At 37.5% G+C, this 15,812-nt stretch overlaps 1 protein-coding gene across 2 annotated transcripts in view; it reads right to left on the bottom strand.

The window, feature by feature from the left end:
- The window catches only part of LOC109403791 (regulator of G-protein signaling 17), a 165,719-nt gene extending 150,814 nt beyond the window's left edge, over nt 1-14,905 (bottom strand). Inside the window, exons 1-2 of one of the 2 annotated variants that reach the window (XM_062852833.1) lie at nt 14,237-14,905; nt 13,073-13,965 (exon numbers count right to left, since the gene is read on the bottom strand). The gene's annotated coding sequence lies outside the window, so the exon portion shown is untranslated. The remainder of the gene's footprint in view (nt 1-13,072; nt 13,966-14,236) is intronic. The other variant, XM_062852834.1, reaches the window with a different exon arrangement.
- Nucleotides 14,906-15,812: the final 907 nt, after the last annotated feature.

Here is a 15,812-nt window from a genome sequence, read left to right as displayed (position 1 = left end):
TTATCTCATGATAATTGCTGCAGAATATGAATATGCGAAGTCCTTCGAAATCAAGTATTGCTTCTTAAAGTTTCTAAAAGTATCTCCGGTAGTTTTTAAAGCGAATTTTTGGAGTTTCGAGAAGACCTTCTGAAAATCCTTGGAGAAATATCTGTACAAATTCTGCAGGGATCTCCAAAACCATCCCAGGGGGTATTTCTGATGGAATTTCAAGAGCAATTTATAAAAATATCATTGTACGTCTTCTGCATAAATCAATGAAGGAATTTCTGATATAATTTTTGGAGAAACTTTGAGAAGAATTTCAGAAGCAATCACTGGCACTGTAGGATTTGTAAAAAAAAATAGAAGAATTTCTAAAAAACACCTTGGAAAAAGTTTAGAAGAAATCACTTGCTCAAATTTCTGAAGTAATCCCTAAAGTTCTGAAGAAGTCGCTGGAAATAAAAATATCCTCAAAGGAATTTCAGCAGATATCCCAGCAGATATTTCAGAAATAAACCCTGAGGAGTTCCATGATCAGGGAGGTGGACTCTCCCCTGAAGTTCCACCTTGAACCAATCATTCCATGAACGCACGTTGTCTACACTTCAGCAAAAACCCACATTTGAGTGCAAGAATTTTTGGTAGCGAAGAAATCTACAGTTAGAAATGTAGAAATCTTAAAAAGTACTTCTGATTGAATCTTTGGAGTAATATTCGGGAAAAGTCCGCGGGAAACTCTAATCCTTGGCGGAATTCCCAGAATAATAAATGAGGAATTTAATAAAATTATTAGAGGATTCTCTGAAAGTGTTCTTGGAGAAATCTGTGGACAAATATCTGAAAAAAATGCATACGTGGAGAAACGCATAATAAGAATCTGCAAAGTTCCTTAGAAAAATCTCTTGAGATATTTCTGAAAGAATTTCCTAGGAAATATTTTTGAACATATTTCTTTATGAATCTGTGGAGAAATTATGACAGTTATCCTCAGAAGAAATGATGTATAAACTTCAAGGGTAATTCGAGAAATATCTGACGGAAAACTTGATGAAATCTCATTTGAACTTCTGCAAGAATCTCTGGAGAAATTTCTGCTGGATTTTCTGGATGAATTCTTACATAAATTTTTAGACACATTCATGTTGGAATTCCTAAACAAATTTCTGAAAGATTAACTGGATATTTTTTTTAAGAAACCAATAGAAATAAACATAAAATAATCTGTGAAATGATTTCTGAAAAAAAAAAGAAATCCCTGTTGGTAACTCTGAAGGAATACCTGGACAAATTTCCGATGATTTGTTTAAGCGAATCCCCATAAGAATTTTATAAGTTATTCTTGGCAGAATTTCAGAAGCAACCTATAGTAATCTCCCTAAAAGAATTCTTGGAGAGGGAGTATCTGAAAGAAATGCTGGAGAAATTTCTTAAAGAATTCCTGGAAGCATTTCTGTACAAAAAATAGTCGGAGCACATTCTGCATGAAACCTTGGTGAATGTTAATACCGAATTACTGGAGTAAAATCTGAAGGAATCTATGAATTAATTTTGGAAGAAATTCATAAAAACTTTCCTTGGATTGGGAAACTCTGGATAAATTTATGGAGGAATGTCATGAAGAATTTTTGAAGGATAATTTGAAGATAATTTCTTAACGAATCCCTGGAAGAACTTCTGAAGTATAGCAGCCAAAACATCATCAACTTCGAAACCCCTTTCGAATCATGCAAAGTATACTCTCTGGTTGCAAACAGATGAGACGGGCTTACTTGAGAACTGTTCATTGTTATTTGATGTTGATATTGGTTAGCTGTCAGTTTGTTACAAGATTTCCAAATAAAGTTTCAAACGTAAACGTAGTGTTAAAGAAGTAAAATTTGCAAGAATTGCTGAAGGCGTCTGTGAAAAATTTTCGAAAGAAATTCTAGGAGAAATTTATGGACGAACCTTTGATTTTCTTACAGATTCCCCGATTGCATTTCTGAAGATGATTCGTAGATGATTTCCTGAAAAATTTCTCGTATGGATTCCCAAAAAAAAATTACGGAGGATTTTTAAAGAAAACTCATGGAAGTCTTTTAGAAGATTTTTTGGAGAAATTTCTGAAGGATTCTCTAACGAAAATTCCGGTGGAAATTCTAGAGGTGATTCTGAAGCGATGTATAAAAGAGTTCTTAATAACATGCCAAAAATCCGGGGAAGACTTTCCGAAAGGGATTCCTAAAGGATTTTCTAAAGAGTTCTATTGAGAAATTTCGAAAGAAATCCAGGGAATCTCAAGAAAACTTTAGAAAAAAAATCTGAGAGAATTTTAGAAGAAACTGAGAATTTCATTGAAAAATCAATGGAAGAATTCCTGAAGGATTTTCAATAAAAATCTCCGAAGGCATTCATGGGAAAATTTTACAGTGCGAGAAATAAGTATAAAGACAGAGGCGTTTCCATACAAAATAATCATGTTCAGGGATCAAAATATCTTTTTCTAGCGATTCGATTGTTATGGAATTTTGTCTGCAACCTTAAAATAACTAGAATTTTGGCTAGAAGTATAAATCATCATCCATGAAAACGTTTATATCGACTTTTCAGATTCAAATAAATATAAAGACACTTATTTCCATATAAAAATGTGTCTTTATATTTATTTGAGTCTGAAAAGTCGATATAAACGTTTTCATGGATGATAATTTATATTTCTAGCCAAAATTCTAGTTATTTTAAGGTTGCAGACAAAATTCCATAACAATCGAATCGTTAGAAAAAGAGATTTTAGTCCCTAAACATGATTATTTTGTATGAAAAACGGCTCTGTCTTTATACTTATTTCTCGCACTGTATAATAAGCCCTCGAAGGTTTTATGAAGAATTGCAAAAGGAATTTCTGTAGAAATGAGATAGTTTCCAGGGATAGAAATCCCTAGAGAAAATTTCCGAATGAAACTTTGATAGAGGAATTTATGGGGTAATCCTTGAAAAAATCTTTGAAAAAAATCCCGTGACGAATTTCTGAAAGGTTTCCCGAAATATTCCTTTTATTTGTGGGGATTTCTGAAGTAATTCCTGGAAGAAGTATCAATATCTCAATTTTTGTGAGGGCGCAAAAAATGGAAAACTCACAAAGATAACTTACTTTTTTATGTATAAGAGGTCACAAAAAATGCATAGCTGGTTTCTTATAATATGAAGGAGAAATTTCTGTTACTGTTGAGCGCAGAAAGATTGGGAAAATTATTTAAGTGATTTATTATACGAAAACTTATTTTCGGCATTTTGTTCTCTTCGACATGTCTTTTTTTAAACCTGTTAATCGCAGATTTTGCCTCAAATCCTTTCCAACCAAGCAGAGTTATGTGCCCAAATTTCAGACAATTTGGCCCACAAAAACCCTCATGACGAAGAGAACAAACCTGCCGATAATACCCTTAGTCACCCTATTCAAGAGGGTGGAATAAAAATTATCTAGTATGAAATAGGTGATCGTTCTTTCAAATTAGGAAAACATAAAAATGGTACAGGTTACTTTCTTATATGGCTGCACATAATTGCGTCAAAAAATCACATGAGCGATCACTAAAAACCATATAACAGTCTCTTCCATCCACTCTTTCAAAATCATAAAGTGGTTTTTTGCCTTTCTCGTACACCAAAGTGTACTGAAAGGCTATATGCTTATCTCGAATTCGTTTTTGAACCTGGGTTGGAACTGGATCGGCGGACAATGTGTAAACAAACAAACGTCAAACAAATTTCAACACAAGCAAACCTGAGTCGGGTTGATGTTGCAACTGTGATCTGATCCAGTGCCAACCAATCAAAAACGAAAACGACATCATTGTTCACTCGAAAAATGAATTTGTATGACTGCGCGCAAAAAGGTTCACTCATTTTTAAGGACAAACGTCTTGAAGTCCCGCTTCAACAGTGCATCAGAACTTCAATCGCACAAATCCTTAGAAGCAAGCTTCAAACAGCAGTGAATTTCATTTTTCTGTTCTTGCTCACTTGTTATAAGCCTAAAATAAGAATATCAGGTGCGCTGGTTTTGTTTACGAAGAGATTTGTGCGCTCAAAATCGTGAGTAGGTACCAAAGTCGGCCATTCTGGCGGCCATTTTGGTATTCTCACAAGTCTGTCCTTACCCAATTTTTTTATTTTGATCTAATTATCATTTTTCGTCATCTAAAATCGATTTAAACATGTTTTGGAGGATAATTCTTTTTAATTCTCAATTTTTGAATTTTAGTTTTTGATTTTTCTAATTTTTACTTTTATATTTTTCCTGAAAGCCTATTCGGAATACGGATTTTTTGAGATGAAAACATTTTGAGATTTTATGATTATTGTTGACATACTTTTGTTTTAAATTTTTTTTCATGGAAAATTTCATTTTCCGTGTAAGTTTAACGAAAAAAAATTTATAGTGTATTCGACTCTCTTAAACTATTTTACTATGATAGAATGATTTGGGAAAAATTTAAAATGTGTTAATTGTGGCGATCCAATATAAAATATTCAATGGTTTCTGAAAGGTGACTAAAACATCAACTTTTAAATGATTTTTAGAAAAAAGTAAGAACGCTTCGAAAGACACCAAAAACCATTTTGAAATATATAGAACAGTCCTAAATATCAGCCAAATATATAAAAATTTTGATTGTCCACGAAATAAAAATTACAAAAATGCTCAAACTATACCCCGTCTAAAGGCGGGGTTGGGTATTAGAGGGTTAAGGCACTTCCCATTGGCCGATTTTTCGGATTATGACTCGAATCGAACCGGAATTTTACCGCAAAAAAATATGGTCCAGATCGATTAAGGCGCTCTTGAGTTATGGCCATTTTAGTGATCCAGACCATCACCGGTGAACTGGTCATATATAAATTTATATACTTAACCTTCCTTTTGCATTACGTTGGAAGCAGCTCGCTGACGCAGTGTACGGTTTTGGTAAAAAATGACCCAAATGCCAAAGGAGGGTTAAGTTGAACCAAATTCTATCATGCGACAAATCAAATTGCGCCAAATTTGTAAACTATAGCATTTTATACGGAAATCATAAATGGAAACCACAAAATCACAATGTCATCTAAAAATTCAAGATGGCAACCTTAAATCCAAGATGGCGGCCCACAATTAGAAGAAGCAGCTGTTTTATGGAGTTTAAGGCACTAAAACCATGCAATATAGATATATTTGGTATGGAGTAGATGTCCGGAGTCCAAAAATGGCAACCAGAACATGCAAGATGGCGGCCCAAAATTCAAAATGGCGGCAGTTTTAGGTTCCAAAATCATTCAATATGGGTAACGTATATTTGACATAGAGAAGATGTCCGGAGTCCAAAAATGGCGACCTCAAAATGTAAGAAGGCGGCTATTTTAGGGAGTTTTAGGCTCTTAATTCATGCAAAATAATATGGTAATGGTATTTGTTATGGCCCAAAGTCCAGAAATGGTGACCAAAATGTTCAAGATGGCGGTTCAAAACTAAAGATGGTGACCCACAATTCGAGATGGCAGCCATTTTATGGAGTTTTGGGCTCAAAAACCGTGCAATATGGGTATATTTAGTAGGAATAAAATGTGCGGAGTCCTAGCATGGCGGCCAAAATATTTAAGATGGCGGCCCTAAACTCAAGATGGTGGCTGTAGTAAAGAACTTTAGCCTCTAAAACCATGTTTTTTTGTATATTTGGTATGGAGAAAATGTACGGAGTCCAAAAAAATGACCAAAATCCAAGATGACAACCCAGAAACCAATATGGTGGCTAAAAAATTAAGATTTTGGTTGTAATGTGGAGTTTTAGCCACGAGATTTTGGTATATTTGGTAAGAGGAAGATGTCCGGAGTTCAAAAATGGTAACCAAAAGAGGGTTCTCCACTAAATATTGATCTTCTGATTACGAATAAAGCACCAAAAGCCTTACAACTAATAAATTCGGCTGTTAAATAGCAAATTGAAATTTCGAAGTTGAATATTAAACGCCTGAAGGTATGCAATTGCCGTTGGTATAAGCAACTTCAACCAATTTAAATCACTTTTTCAACAAAAAATGAAACTTTCGAAAATGATTCATGTCCAAAATAGCTACACCACATCATAATCAAGCTACCACAAAAATGTGAACATAGAAAGTTAACTGGTTCTTCTAGTGGCATTCGATTGTTTAGTACCAACGGTTTTGGTTATGTCAGATAACCCTTAAAAAAGTAACACAAAACTAACTTTCTCTAAAAACTGTAAAGTCCACACTAGGCCGTCTCTTATTTAAAAAAAATTGAGGTGTTATAAGTTCGTTAGGGGAAAATGATCGTTTTAGCTAAGAAATGATCGTGTTAAAATTTGAAGTTCTTATCTCAAGGCTAAGTGGTCCCTCAAGGGGCCTAAAGTTGTCAAAAATGGTATGGGACCAAAAAAACATGATATTTTTTTCGACGAAAAAATACGCTATTCTACTAAAACCGGTGATTCTGGAATTCTAAGGGACCGAAAATGTGCTTAGAATTGCGATATCTCTACTCGTTTTTGAGCTATTGAACAAAATAGGGTTGGTTTCTTTCGGGATCTAACAAATGGTCAAAAATGCCGATTTTTTGGTTGTTTTTGTCAATAACTCAGAAACGAGTAGAGATATCGCAAATCTAAGCACATTTTCGGTCCATTAGGACCCTAAAATCACCGGTATTAGTAGAATAGCGTATTTTTTCGTTGAAAAAAAATCGTGTTGTTTTGGTCTCATACCATCTTTGACAACTTTAGGACCCTTGAGGGACCACTTAGCCTTGAGATATAGGCTTCAAATTTTGACACGATCATTTGTTTAACCGGTTCTGAGTGTTTATTTATTTATTTATTTATTTATTTATTTATACATATAAAGTCAACAGGTAAAATTTTCACCCCAATGACACAAGTAATACAACTACAAAATTACAGCTAAACATTAACAAAAAACACGCTTAAAACTACGCTTATTGACCTCACGTGACACATTAAAATCGAATACAGAATAACAAGTATTGAACAGACGAGACATATCACGAATAGGCTCATGAGCGCTGTAATTGATGCTTGCTGACGGAAGGTTGAGGAACGGATGAGACCTCAGACTACGTCGACGAGTGTTAATATGCAGCATTCCAAGCAGATTGGGACAGTCGATGTTACCTTGCAGGAGATCTCCAATAAAGCTGACTTTGGCCACGTTGCGTCTTGCACTAAGAGTTTCCAAATTGATAAGCTGACAGCGACTCTCGTAGCTAGGCAATACTAGAGGATTCCTCCACCTGAGATGACGTAGCTAAAACGATAATTTTCCACTAACAAACTTTCAACATGTCTAATTTTTGCAAAATAAGTGACGGCCTAGTCCACACTTATCTCTATGAACTAGATGAGGCAAGAATTTTACGAACATAAGGACGAGCACAAATAGCTAATATGGAATTACTCTTTAGTCCACGAATAATCAATTTAACCCGATGATCAATTTGACCCCGGTTTACGGTATATTTGGCAAGGGGTCTGAAATATCCAAGAAGATGGATCAAAACTCAAGATGATAGCAGTTTGAAGGAGTTTTGGGCTCTGAAACCATTCAGTAGCTATATGGATAATTTGGTTTGATTTGTTAAAAAAATAATTACCATAATATCAAAGATGGCGGCCCAAAATTCCAGATGGCGACTATTTCAAAAAGGTTTAGGCTCTAAAATCATGCAGATAATGATAATTTGGCAAGGGTAAAACGTATAGAGTCCAAGAATGACGGTCCGAGTATCCAAGAAGAGGAGTTTTAGGCTCTAATACCACGTAATATGGTAACACAGTAGCATTGGGAGAATTTGGCTGAGACAACGATGTTTGTGAATTGATTCGAATCGGATCAATTTTATTTGTCTTGATAATTTTAATATAAAAATTTGACTTTCCACATCTAACATTTCAGGTTTCGGCTTGAAAATGCATATGACGGATTCTGAAAACCTTATAAAGAACTAATATTTTTAACCCTAAAAGGGATACCTGGGGTCCATTGAACCCCAGGCGCCTTTCAGAGTTCGTCTTTGATGGAACACACTCAGCGAGGTGACGAAACTGAGGCCATGAAGGTATCCCTTTTAGGGTTAATATTAAAAAAAAATCGAAAAATCGAATAAAAAAAATCGATTCGATCGATTTTCTGGGGCTTCAACATTGAAAAAATCGATCAATCGGAACAAAAATATTGATACTGAGAACATCGATTCAGAATTGCTCATCGCTAGTACCTACATAGGAATTTTCCAATTTAATCATTGTCTTTGCGCCACAGACCACATTTTTTAATGTTCTTACATTTGAAAATAATTCTTCTTACTCTTCTTTAAGATGAACATTCAAAGTAAATTAGCAGTACTGAAAATATTGAAAACGCGTGGAGATGTAGTACAATGAGATGTACATTAGCTTAACATTTTACTGTACCAGTCGATAAAATGAAATAATTTTTTATCATTCCGAACGTCGTTTCATATAGACAAATTTTGGGTGCCAACGAAAACAGAAGCCTGTTAACCGACATGATTGCTTGTACCGTGGACAGGATTTTTGTCAAATGGATAGAAATTCGATATTCATTGGCGTGTCACTTGAGTTTGGTTTGGGTATCATCGACGGGTTTGTTCTCTTCGTCATGAGAGGGTTTTGTACACCAAATTACCTAAAGCTTAACCTTCCGTTAATCGCGCTGTTGTACTTTGTACAACACATGAGAATTATCGACTATTACTTTGAAACCATCTTTTCTATCGATGTCAACCCCAAATGTATTCTACAGGCATCTTATTTGGAATATTATAATACCTTTTTTGATAACAGTATAACTCCTTATAATGCGGAAAATTGAAAATCGCAATATGAAGAACGTACTATATTTATGATAAGATAGACAGTTGAATGTGAATTAGTGTATTTCAAAATCTAAATGATCTAGAAATATGGTGTCTTCGGCAAAGTTACTTGGGATATCAAGGGCCTTCGCGAGGTGATCTGAGAAATTCAGATTTCAACCGATAGGCGGCACTAGTGAGCATGTCATTTTTATATCCCATATAACTCAGGATCCTGAGTACTTAGAAAGATGGTGTCTTCGGCAAAGTTGTTTGGTTGGTTAAACACTAACTGATGGAGAGCCGTTTGGTTTGAAACTCCACATCTAGGTGGCGCTAGTGGGCATTGAAATTTTATAACTCATATATCTCAGATCCCTGGTAACTTAGAAAGATGGTGTCTTCTGCAAAGTTGTTTAGTAGATCAAACACTAACTGATGCAGAGCCGTATGATTTGAAACTCCACATCTAGGTGGCGCTAGTGGGTATTCAAATTTTATAACTTATATGTCTCAGGACCCTGATTACTTAGAAAGATAGTGTCTTCTGAAAAGTTGTTTAGTAGATCAAACACTAATCGATGAAGACAAATATGACGTGCAATTTCACATCCAGGTGAGCATTCCCATTTTATACCTCATATATCTCAAGATCCTGATTACTTAGAAAGATGATGTCTTCGACTTTGTTATTTGATGGATAAAGGATGGATGTACTTATCCCGTGACATTGACAACCTTAAGATAGAGTATATTGAAATACGACGGTCAGATATTGAATATTTTACTAAACGCTTTAACTTCATGTAAAATTAATCAATCAAGTGCAAATTTAAACAAATTATAATCAACTAGTTGTGTAATTTTTAAATTTTGAAAACTTTCGGAAGTATACAAATTTACAGCTTGTTGATTTTTTTCTAGATGAATAGTAACACGTTCATGCTTTTGCAAATTTACAACTAGCGTCTTCTGGTGGCAGAAGCACGAATCAAATGGTCAATCAACTGAAAGCCCTTGATCGGTAAACCAACCTTGCCAAAGATATCAACTTCCCAGGGAATCAGACTCGGAGATATAAAAGATATAAAATTTGCATACTCATTAGCACCACTTACTGGCGAAATATTGATTTCAGCGACCCATCAACCAAATGCACTTAACCTATTTGACAACTTTGACGAAACCACCATCGCTCTTCTAGTAACCAGGATCCTGAGAACTATTGCATATACATTTTTTATGTTCACTAGCGTCATCTAGTGGTGAAATTACGATTCAAACGGACAACTATCTGTAAGTTTTCGATCTTTTAGAAGGTCGGCACGAGAGGTAACTTTTCTTCCATTTGGTCTTTGATCTACCAAACAACTTTGCCGAAGACACCATCTTTATGAGTAAAGTGGAGCTTTGTGGCCGTTCGGTTAGCGTTACCAAGCGTGTAACCGCACCATGCCATCCACTGGTGCATGTTATGTATGTCGTGTCCATGGTCTAGTATTAAGTTCTGTTCAGTCTGTACAGCCTTTAGCTGAAGACGGTGTCCCGTGCCTTTTTAATCGGGATCCTGAGCTACATGAGATTAAAAATTTACATGCTCTCTAGCGCCTCCTAGTGGTGACATATGAAATCAAACTGTCACTCATCTATAAGCCCTTGATATACCAAACATCTTTGCCGAAGACACTATCTTTCTAAGGAAAAAGGGTCCAGAGATACATACTATATGATATTTACGTGCTCACTAGCGCCGCCAAGTGATGAAGTTTCAAATTAAACTGCGAATCATCCGTAAGTACTTGACCTACCAAACAACTTTGTCGATGACACCATCTTTCCAAGTTATCAGGTTCCCGAGATACATAGCATATACAGTTTATTTGCTCACTAGCGCCGCCTTGTGATGGAATTTTCAATTAAACGGCCAATAAACTGTAAGCCGTTTACCTACCAAACAACTTTGCCGAAGACACCATCTTTCTAAGACATCAGGATCCTGAGATATAAGATATAACATGAAATTGCTCACTTGCGCCGCCTAGTGGTGAAATTTCAAATTAAACTGCGAATCATCCGTAAGTCCTTGACCAACCAAACTACTTTGTCAAAGACACTATCTTTCTAAGTAATCAGGATCCCGAGATACATAGGATATAAAGTTTATTTGCTCACTAGCGCCGCCTAGTGGTGGAATTTCCAATTAAACGGCCAATAATCTGTTAGCCGTTGACTTGCCAAACAACTTTGCCGAAGACACCATCTTTCTAAGACATCAGGATCCTGAGATATAAGATATAACATGAAATTGCTCACTTGCGCCGCCTAGTGGTGAAATTTCAAATGAAACTGCGAATCATCCGTAAGTCCTTGACCTACCAAACTACTTTGTCAAAGACACTATCTTTCTAAGTAATCAGGATCCCGAGATACATAGGATATAAAGTTTATTTGCTCACTAGCGCCGCCTAGTGGTGGAATTTCCAATTAAACGGCCAATAATCTGTTAGCCGTTGACTTGCCAAACAACTTTGCCGAAGACACCATCTTTCTAAGACATCAGGATCCTGAGATATAAGATATAACATGAAATTGCTCACTTGCGCCGCCTAGTGGTGAAATTTCAAATGAAACTGCGAATCATCCGTAAGTCCTTGACCTACCAAACTACTTTGTCAAAGACACTATCTTTCTAAGTAATCAGGATCCCGAGATACATAGGATATAAAGTTTATTTGCTCACTAGCGCCGCCTAGTGGTGGAATTTCCAATTAAACGGCCAATAATCTGTTAGCCGTTGACTTGCCAAACAACTTTGCCGAAGACACCATCTTTCTAAGACATCAGGATCCTGAGATATAAGATATAACATGATATTGCTCACTAGCGCCGCCTAGTGGACGTATTACGAATCAACTTTGTCAGCATCAAGTAGCCCATGAAATTTACAACAACTTTGCCAAAGACAGTCCTCCTCTAAACAATCAGGATCCTTAGATATTTCAGAATGTATGGGTGTTGTACAAAGTACAACGCGCGACTGCTCGCGTTACAAAAATTGGCGCGAGTACTGAAAGGTTAAGGAAAGATTTAAGATGAACTTTGAGATCAACAGGTTTTAAATACCCCCCATGGAGAGAATAAAACTACCGAAAAACCTGCACCAAAATAGAGCGGAAGAAGTAGAAGAAAAAACCACAGGACGTGCAGGAGCCAAACACCAGCCCTAGGAAACAGAATAGGGCAGGTGCCATGTGTAAGAAGGACGACGCGCTCGTCATCAAGACTGAGCAGTACATGTACTCGGAAGTCTTGAAGACGATGAGAAGTGACGCCAAGCTCTGGCGGAAGAGGTCCTTGGCAAGGGGATGTTGAGGTGAGGGCTCCTACAGCGGAGGCGACTCTGAAGGTGAAAAACCTAGACGAGATCAATAACGCGGAAGAACCAATCAAAATATGAGGGTGGACTTGATAAACAGAGATAATTAAAAAAAAAAAGTGGGCAGGCCTAATGTATTGCGTAGGCACCAACAACCATGTGCCTCCATGTGTTTCTCAATATCCTTGGAAACACGTGGCTGATAACAAAATCACCAAAAAACCTTGACACCATTCACCATTCATTGGTAATGATCAAATCACATTCAGGAATGATTTTATGAGTTGGGCCATTTTACCCTTGGCACCTTAGCATTTTGTACTTTGTTCCTAAAAATAACAACGATTTCCCATGACAGAAATCCAAAAACTCCTATAGCTATGCTATCCTTGTTTAATGGCTATGACGGTGGGGAAAGCAGAAAGGCATTTTACACCATATCCATAATTTGCCTAATGTTACATCTTTACAGATATAAAGGATATTAAAGATCTAGGCAGATTTTATTGTACAAACAACAGATTCTGCAATGCATAATTGGGATATCACGCTCATGACGATAATTCTGATTGATTGGTGTTGCTCCGTAACATAGCGCTGAACAATGTGAAACAGAAGTATTCAAAATACTCTTATTCTCATGTGTAACCCATAGAGAATCGACAAAGCTGGGTATCAGTATGTAACCTCGTTATTGACGAAAAACCAATCATTGTTCGAACCATCTCCATTTTTACCATTCCATCCACGTCGCACTCTGAATTACCCACCATGCGTCTCCATAAACTATTCACTGACATATAGGGGAGGAGAAAGTAATTTCGTTATCTTACGCTTACCGTTTATCAGTAGTGCCGTTGATGTCGGTTCCTAATGTATGTAACTATTATTGCTGCTGGGTGGCGCGCTTTTCAGGTACCTTTTGGTCACTAGCCGCGGGATCAGCTGTGTTGCTGCCGTCGTCCCCGTGAGCTGAATCGTGTGACACAAGGTGTGCGTGCGCGCCGTGATGTAAAATCTCTAGGTATGTCGCTGTCTCTGTTGCTCCTGGTAGCGTTCTCGTTGATAATAATTGCGATTAGTACCTACTACTGGCTAGGCCGCTTCTCTTTCGCTCTCGCACGTGCTCTGTTTGCTCCTGTTTGGTTATTCTTTTGCTCTTCGAAGTTTGTGGTGTTATAGGTTTTGTTGTTGATGTTGTTGTTGCTGCTGCTTCTGCTGCTGCTGCTGTTGCTGTACAACTATTGCCTGCTGCCCGCGCTGTGCAGCTCTCTGATAAGGGCCAGATGACGGTGACGATGATGATTACGATGATGATGATGACGGCGATATTTCGCGTGGGGTTTCTTCTTTTTCTTTTTTCTATTCGGCTTCACCGTGCCTGTTGATGATGCTCTTGGTGTTTTCGATGACGATGACGAGACAATGCCTAGGATGATTGATGATCGAGGATGCCTACAGCGATGAGGGCACTCCACAATCACTATTGATAGCAGCGTAGATCGACTCCCGATTGATGGAGAAAAGTGGAAAATCGCTATCCCGTATCCTTATAAATGCTATTCCGGAATTCTATTCTTCGGCAGATACTACACAGATTGGCATCACACTATTTTTATTTCTTGATTTATATTTGTTTCACTTGGTTTTCCTCATTATACACACTTTTCCCTAGTGCCTGCTGGCGACTACTTTCAACCTGTATGCAATCCCAATCCACCATTAGGAAAATCTACGGGAACGGGAGAGGACAAAAACAGAACAAACGATGATTTTATGGCCCAACCTCCGTACTTTTCCTCAAACACACATTTTGATTCTAATTAACACACTAAATCACACCACACGCGACTAAAAATATGCCTTTCTTCATGGTAAAACACTTGTTTCTTCGGGAAATAACATTCTTCGATGGTAATTTTCCAGCCACAGCAAACAATTCCTCAGTCAGTAAAGTGCGAGAAAATTTCTCCCATTGAGGAAAAACTCTTGTTACAGCTCACCTTACTGCTGCTTCTACTGCTGATGTTGATGATGGTGGAAACAAAAAAGAAAAGAATCACATTTGCTTCGCGAAGGAAAAGCAAAAAGCTCGTAAGGAAAAACGCCAAGATCTACTATCAAAACCGCGCAACACCGAGACAACCGACGACCATCTACGATCAAACTTCACGATTCCTACGGGTAACTGTCCCTAGAAAGGCCAACCCCTCTACCGGATCAGAACGGTGAAACAAACAAGATCTATCTTATTGACCTATTTATTTCACGGAAAAGGCGTCAATTTTCCATGAACAGCGAACTGGTGCGGCGCCCAAACCATCCACGACTTGTAGGGCGAAACAAAAACCAATATGGCGTGGCAATACACTGAAAAGTCTCATCTGCTCCTCACGCTCACCCGACTCAGATCAGGGATTTTCTCTCTCGAGAAGCCGCTCACTGCATCGCATCGCACACTACTGCACGCGTAACCTATCGCACATTTTCCTCCGCACTTTTCTCGTCACAAACACGACAGATGACGACGACGAGAGTTTTCACACTTTTGTTTTCCCATCCATCCAGCCCCGAGTCGAGCAATCGAGCATGGATGGACCTGTAGGTTCTCCTATGACTATGTTGCTTCCATACCTACATGCTGTTGCCATTGTTCAGCAGTAATTTCCCGGCCCACCTCAATCAGAGTAGAGTGTTGGAGCCAAAGGGTGTATGGGTGTCACGTCACATGGTCGGAAGTGGCTTCTCAGCTGGGATTTGATACCTTTCTTGGCGCGATTGAGGAAAGCTGCTGACTAATTCGTAATATCTCATCTGGTAATTTTCTCAAGTTCTATTGACCCACAACTATAATGATATCGTAACATTCTGATTGGTATACATCCGATTCTTTTTTTGCACGAGTAGTTTTTTGCTGTAGCTCAGTCAATTTTCAAGCAATTGACTTGATTTTTCGTACACGGATAGTACTAACCGTGCCTACATGTGAAAAAAATTTCATGAGAATTGGTTCAAAATTGACTGAGTTACAGTGACCCCACACCGATGAATCACCTTAATTTTGTACACTATTTATGTATCACCATGTTGATCAAATGAGTGATCCATAAACTGTGGTCATTTTTGCCGATTCATAAATTGTGGGGTCACTGTATAGCAAAATCCCGCCTGTGCAAAAAAAAACAGAATCGGGTGTAGATACAAGGCAACTCTTATCGAGTGAAATAAGTGATAACTACTAAAAAGAGTAGAACAAAAGGTATTGTCAAATACAGATCACATCAAAAAATCACAGAATCAATAATGGAATCCCGGGAGGACTGAATGAAAGAGCCCTAAGCCCTTCTACTTAGAAGTTTCAGGAGGAATCTCGGAAGGAGTCGTTGAACAAACTTGTTTTAGTCCTGAGTAGGGATGCCAGTTAAGTGGTGTTACAAAAGTGTCGATTTGAAAACCGCAAAATCCGCGTCAAGCCATTTGAAATCCGTGCCGAGGTCATCAAATCCGCGCCAGTAAAAAACATATGGCTTTGATGACTCAAACTTATTAAAACCCAAAATTTTTAAATTGATTTTTAAT

Source organism: Aedes albopictus, chromosome 2 (genome assembly GCF_035046485.1).
Source record: "Aedes albopictus strain Foshan chromosome 2, AalbF5, whole genome shotgun sequence".
In the NCBI taxonomy this organism is placed as follows: domain Eukaryota; kingdom Metazoa; phylum Arthropoda; class Insecta; order Diptera; family Culicidae; genus Aedes; species Aedes albopictus.
Note: the sequence above shows the minus strand (reverse complement) of the source record. Positions and strands in the feature narration are given on the sequence as shown.